The following is a 7,453-nucleotide window of genomic DNA, read 5'->3' as shown; positions in this document are numbered from 1 at the left end:
GACCCAGACTTGCTTATAAAGGACCACCTGGCTGCAAATAGATTAAAGGCATGTACACATGCAAATATGAATAAATAAGGTTTTACTCATAAAGTATGCCATCTCATCTGAGGACTGCAGGTTCAAATGTATAGTTGATTTTCAATTGCAGGAAGAAGTGGCCGTGTATAGTTAAGTCTCCATTCATCTCTATGCCTCACTCTGAAAAGCTCTTTAGCTTTGCAAAGGGTATTTCCATTCCCAGTCAGCATAATGGAGGTGAGATTTACTAAAAGAGGTAGTAGGAGAGCCATAGAGATGTTAATGTGGTTGGTATTATCAGAATTTTGTTTTTTCAGATAATAGAAACTAATTCTTTACGACTTAGGTAAAAGGGAACTTTGCTGTTAGGTCATGGGAGTGCTCCCAGGTAGGAACAAAAGGATGAAATACCAAGCCTGAGAAGGCCAAGTTCAGAAAGAAGCTGGGCTCTTGGTAACAGGCAACTACTCTGAGAGAATGAGTTCCAATGTCCTTAGTATTTTCTTACTTTGGTTAAGATGTAAATTTCAGAGAGAGAATGTACATTTAGTTCAGCTTAGCTTGAGTGATTGCCTCTTCAGTAAGGAAATCGGAGTACCTCGATTCATAATTGTACTGAACTGTGTGTACTGGGAGAAAAAGAATTCTCCACAAAGAATAGAGTGTTTTTCTAAAAAGGACCAGACCATGGGTGTCCACATATGTCCGCCACATTGTTTGTGAGCTTTCTGCTGAGGGGGCCAGCTATTTTCCAAAGGCCAATAGGAAAGTTAATAACTAAAACACGGTTTTACAACCTAGCTTCTCCAAAGTAGAAATGAGAACTCATAAAAAATTTTCAGTTTTTTGTAACTGAACCAAAATTATGTGCTTACTCTCAAAACTGAAATGTCATTTTTCTGTATGTGGGTGCAAATAAACATATACTTGCTCTAAAAACACTTATTCTCATCATTTTAAGAAACTAATATGTAGTTATTACTGTCTTATTTTTTAAATTTATTTATTTGTTATTATTATTTATGCCTACAGCACCTAGTCTTCCTAGGTGGTCTCCCATCCAAGTACTAACCAGGCCTGACCTTGCTTAACTTCCAAGATCAGACATCGGGCTTGTCTAAGATGGCATGGCCATAGACCAGGGACTGTGGCTCCACTGGGGCGCGAACCCAGGACCTTCTGTGTGTAAGGCAGATGTGCTAACTGCTACACTATGGAACCACATCCATAACTGTCTTAATTTAAAATACGGTAAACAAGTAATTAGGTTTTAAAGTATGTGATTTGGTAACTTAAAAATCTGAAAACATGGGATATGTGCCTGTATTCTAGGCATTGGGCAGGGATAACATGAGGTGTTATATTATAATACAGTATTATATTATATTAAATAGTCTTTGGTGACTAATGGTTGCCATAACTAGTTCAGTCATTTGTTATGGGCTGAGTTGTGTCCCCTCAAATTCATACACTGAAACCCTAACCTCTAGTACCCCAGAATGTGACTGTATTTGAAAACAGGGTCTTTAAATAGGTAACTAAGTTAAAATGAGGCCTTTAGGACAGGCCCTAATCCAATTTGCCTGGTGAATTTATACGAAGAGGAAATTTGGACGCATAGAAAGCCTCCAGGGAGCCATGCACAGAGAAGAAACCATGTGATGACACAGCAAAAAGGTGGCCATCTCTAAGCCAAGGAAAGAGACCTCATGGAAAAAACCAAAAAACAAAAAACAAAAAAACAAACAAAAAAAACAAACAAACAAAACAGTCTGGCACCTTGGTCTTGGATTTCTAGCCTCCAGCACTGTGAGCAAAAATAAATTTCTACTGTTTAAGCTATCCAGTCTGTAGTATGTTGTTACGGCAGCCCTAGCAAACTAATACACCATCTCAGGAATACGGTTAAGCATTTTCTTTATATTAGAAACAAAGGTCTCACATTGTATCTTTGTAGGTCATTACAAAGATTGTACAAAGTTCTCTTTTTTTTATATCAAAAATCTTTCTTAATTTATTTAAATATATTCTATCTTTTAGCCTTACATGAACATTGAGATCAACTGGTTGACAAATCCCTAATACGACCATTGAAATGCTTGAAGATCGCAGCTGTTCCCCTTTATCTATAATTAACAACACCGATACTTTTCATTGGTCATAGGGCATGTCTCATATTACCCTGATAATTTGGTTTTCTTTTTTTAGGGGGGGATTGTCTCAATTTTCCCCAAGACAAGGCCCTAAATGGACTGCCCACATATCACATGGCAGAAAAGATATAAAAAGCCAGCCACTGGCTGATTTTGACTTTTCTATAGACTGTCATCTCCGTAGGTACCTATTCTTGATGATTACTAATTTGATATTTATTACAGGCTTCATGTTTTAGTTCCCTCTTCTGTCTCAGGCTCTTCATGGTTTGATGGCTCCCTTGAGGCCCATTTCTATTTTACTAAGCTCAGCCTTCTCCATTAACTTCAAATTTCTCAAGCTCACCACAGTTTGGAGCACTTAACAACTCTAGGATGAAATTACTACCTGTATCTGCATTACACCCTCAAGAAATCAACACGATGGAATGATTACTTTATTCTTATCTGAGATATGAGGAAATAGATTCACAAATAGGTTAAGCAACTTGGCCAAACACATACATTTAGTAATGAGAGAACTATGGTTTCCTCCTCAAACAGTATCCAGCATTTATGCTTTAAGCAAAACCAGACTACATCCACAAAGTTATTCTTTTATTCATTAACTTTTGATTTCTAACATTCATTTAAAACTAATATTTATTTTTGTAAACATCAACATATCATTTCATAACCACTGTTCACAGGGGAGACTAAACTGAAAGAGCATTGGTCACTCCTATGGCGAGCTTAGTGAAAATACATGGAAAAGACACATTTTGCAGTTGGTTAAATAATGACAAAATTACCAAAAATTTCTGCAAAGTAGCCCTAATGTAAGAGAGAAATCTGTTCTGAGTGTTCTGGATGACTCACTGAAGATAATAGCTCTCATATTTTATCTTAATGATTCTTTCAAATTTTGCATTCTACTCAATAATATATTTGTGCTTACTTTAGTGTAAATTATTTATGTTTAAATGCCATTGCTTACACGTAGAGAAATTGTTTTTTATATTTCTTGGTTGTTAGATAAGATACCATTGCGCCGAGCTTATGAATTTTAAAAGTGAAATGGACTGAAATGAGGAAGTTTCCATGACCCCAAATACCTCTTGGTGTTTCAATAAAAAATGTATATGTAGATATATTTGTGGACCTAGATCAAAAGCCTATTCTTTTACTGATTTATAAATTATGTTGTAATAATCACTGAAAATAAATGCCCATAATGTTGCCATAAAATAGTGTAAATACACACCATTGTCGTTTGAAATTTTATGAAGCGTTTGTACATTTGAGTAATATGATGAAGCTGAAAGTTCTCTGCTCCACTGGACATTCTCTGTTATTATCTCTGGCATATATTCATCAAAGAACTCTTTTTAGTGAAGAGAGATAAATGATGATGTTATTCTTATCTTTAACAAAGACATCATAAACGTAATTACTTTTAATTGAACTAAAGCACTCAAATACCTCATCATCCCAATAGCGATTCTCCTATTTCGGCTCTCAATGTTCATTTTAATTGCAACAATCTTGTCATATTCAGTAACAACCTTGAGAATATCTTCTTGTAATTGTTGGTTGAGATTATTTAGGCTTGAAAAAGCATCTTCTAGATAAGCCAATTTTATTAAACATTCTTTATCACTGAGGACAAAAAAATTAATTTATCTTATCCAAAAGTTGACCCTTTCCTGGATGTCTTCACTTCCCTTCACTGTGCGTAAAATAATCACTGAAGCCAGAGTTAGAACACTATTGTGCCCTTGTGCTGCAGTGCACAACTGGCTTGTGATTTTCCACATTAAACTAGCGCTTATCTGTGTAGTACGTTTTCAAAGTCACTCCGGAGCTATTGCTTTTCAAAAAAGATATTCAAATGACTGGCCTTTTTTTTTTTAAGTAAAATTTTTCATTTTTACCACCCCATTGAGCACACAGAGAAAATCAAGAGGCATATTGTTTGAGGTGAGTGTTCTTGGTAAATGATGCAGTGGCTGCTGGGTCATTCACAATGAGTGATGTCCTTGATGCAGGTTACCACTCCCTAAGTTTGATATGGGAACCTTTTTCAGCTTGACTGCCTCTTTTTGATCCAAAATAGATTTAGCCATGCCTACAGCACAAGCTTTATCAAATATCTCCAGTTATATTAGCTTCATCTTTTAAAATATTTTTGAATATGACCTTGAAGATAACTTTGAAAGATATTTTATTTGCCTATTATTGAATTGCTCCAGCCAAGTCTTCTATTTTTCTTTTTTTAATTTGAAAAAATATCTTGTGATTATTCTTTAAATTGTGCTAACTGGGTTTTAAATGATGCTACAAAAGTGCTATAATCAGACCATTTTGTCTCAAAGGTTTCTAGCAAAAAGTTTCCCAGGTGTTAGGTTTTTTATTTCTCTATACTGTACTAAAAACTTAAATTTTAAATAAACATTAAAATATGTTTTATTTTGCTGATGCTTACCACTTATAGGGTAGCATTACAATTTTATTAAATGTCATGCTTGTGAATTTCTGGAAAAAAGTTATGTCTGAAACAATTCTCAACACCTTCAGATTTTTCTAATTCTTTTTATAATCTTGTATACATTCAAAGGTTTCAAAGCTTCCAATTAGATCTTTCTGTTTAAACCAACAATCCATGCACTCATCTCAAAATATAATTCAAAATGATTACCTTTAAAAGATAAATCAAGAATGACACGTTTTTAATAATGAAAATGGACATTTTTGGTTGTTTTATATTGTGGTGGAAATCAGAGCAAAATTTAATTGTGTTCATGTAAATCTATTCAGATCATAGATTCATAGATTGAAACATTTAACTGTGTGCTTTTTACTTTCCACGTCCTTGTTTGTGACTTTACTAGTTAGTGAGAGGCATTCCATGTTGCTTCCAGGGAAAGCAAGTTTGTTTTTGTTTTTTTGTTTTGTTTTTGTTTTTATAATGGCGTTTAAAAGACATTTCAGTGTTCATTCTTTTGACATCCAGAACAAGATTTTGAGAATTAAAAAGGGAGGCCTGAGGGAAGCAAGTGTTCAATCTTTGTCAGTGGAATTAGGAAAAGGAAAAGACTCCAAAATTCTCTCTACCTCAGAAGGTCGTATGGGCTGGGAGTGATTGGACTGAAGGGAAGAGTGAGGAGAAGTCAAAGGTAGGAAAAGTTTAGCCCGTGGAGAATCTATTACGGGTTTAGGGTCAGCATTAGGAAGCTCACCAATATTTAAATCCAAGAAGCTATCAGTAAGGTCCGTCAATTCCCGTAGATCATTTGTGGCCCTTTGGGCAAGTCACTGGTGTCAAACCTGTGGATGGGTACTTTTCATTCACAGCAGCTAGGATATCATGAGTGAATCATCCAGCAGAAGGCACTTTACCTGCTTTGACACGTTGCTGAGTCCTGACCCATCTGCCCTCATAGATATGTCTTCATTACCCTTTTTCAGCAGCTCAGGTAATTTATAAGTCTGAAAACAGAGGGTGAGGTCATTAACAACTAAGGAAACAGAAGTAAATATAGAAGGGATGTACATGGGAGAGCTTTTAAACTCATTAAATCAATCGTCATTACATAAAACATGTTATATTGAATGTAGTTGTGGTAGGAAGAAACAATAATTGTGTGTGTGTAAGCCAAAGCCAGAAAGCAAAACAGTGGTTTCTGAGTATCACGCTAGTCTATAAAATAAAAGAAAGGTCTAAATGGGCTGCCAATGAGAATTCTTTTCAAATTTCAATCTTGCAATTTATCTGGACAGACAAGAATAAGCCTTGAGGGCCAGTGACATTAGAAAAGTCTGGTCTCATCACAGTTGCATTCTCAGTTCATGACAGAAATGGTATGCTGGGTTTCTAATTATCACAAAAATACTAGATTTCCTATTTAGTCAAAGCACACTTAAACAGTGTTCCTTGGGCTTTCATCGTAGAAAAGCAAAAGATTAGCTGACATGGAACATACATTCTGCTAATTCTTGTGTATGTATGGAACAAACCTCTCAAAGATAACAATGTAATGAACAATAAAACCCAAAATGCACTTACTGCAATTACCAGGTACAGAAACCAGGCTTCTTCTCTGGGATGTGTACCTGTGAGTGAAACATCAGGTGATGGGCGGGCCCCAATTAAAGAAGTACCGTTCAGTTTCATGTCATCAGACTATTTATGGAGAATGCCTAAATTTTAAAATGAAACTATTTTTATAGAAATACAGATTTCTGGGAGATATTTCCCCCTCTACCATGTCAAAATCTAAAAACATGAAAATAAATCTCATTTGAAAATAAATCTTATTTGGCAGGGCTAATGACTGAGGCTGGAAAAGCAAATGGATCACATAATTTTCCAATCTATACATTGTAAAGTCAATTTTCTTGTTTCTTAACGCTGAGTATCCATTGCTTATTTGATTCATTTAGTTCCCTGTTATATTAATTCTACCCATATTTTACTGTCCTATTAAAATGCCATCTCTACCAAAGAAGCTTCCTGGATGCCTTTGCCTGGAAATAATTATTCTCTCCTCTACTTTTTTTTTTTTGTAGAATAATATTTGGTTTTTTCAAAATAGCATATTACTTTCTAATTCACATTTTACTTATTTATGCGTAAGGCTGATTTGTTTCACCAGAGTGAAAGAACCTTGAAGACAGGGATAATATATTATCCAATTTTATATCCTCTAAACACAGAGATTCACAATAGGTTTTTGTAAAGGCCCTAATAGTAAATATTTTAGGTTTTGGGGGGCCATATGTGATCTCTGTCCCAAATTTTCATTTCTTTGTCAACTCTTTTAAAAGTGTAAAAAAATATTCTTAGCTTGCGAGATGTACAAAAACAAATTTTGGACCAAAACAAATTTGGACCAGTTTTGTTACTCAGACTATATAGTCTTTAATGCCTGCTTCAAATTATTTAGTAGTGCATATAATAACATAAGTGTTTGTAAAGGGAATGAGTAATAATAATAAATAATAACTATAATAATAATAAATAATAACCATAATAATAATAAATAATAACTATTAAGATACTGGATTGTTTAACAACATTCCTATTTTAATCAGCATGCATAAAAAGAGTAAAACATTTGCACCTCCATTAAACAAATTTACCAAGTCATCTTTAGCCCAGAAACTGCTTGGTTGTAAAAACAAAGAGATTTAACATTTTCTAGTACTCAATTTTAGTTAATTGTTTAATTAATTTTCTCTCTACATGTGTGGGATGATCAATATTCAAAAGTCCATACTCTGTGTGCGTAAGATCCAAA

The 7,453-nt window shown here is 34.5% G+C and overlaps 1 pseudogene; it reads right to left on the bottom strand.

The window, feature by feature from the left end:
• Positions 1-1,044: 1,044 nt before the first annotated feature.
• On the bottom strand, positions 1,045-1,160 carry LOC120597875 (uncharacterized; annotated as a pseudogene).
• Positions 1,161-7,453: the final 6,293 nt, after the last annotated feature.

The sequence above is a fragment of the Pteropus medius genome, unplaced genomic scaffold (assembly GCF_902729225.1).
Source record: "Pteropus medius unplaced genomic scaffold, Ma_sr-lr_union100, whole genome shotgun sequence".
Classification (NCBI taxonomy): domain Eukaryota; kingdom Metazoa; phylum Chordata; class Mammalia; order Chiroptera; family Pteropodidae; genus Pteropus; species Pteropus medius.
Note: the sequence above shows the minus strand (reverse complement) of the source record. Positions and strands in the feature narration are given on the sequence as shown.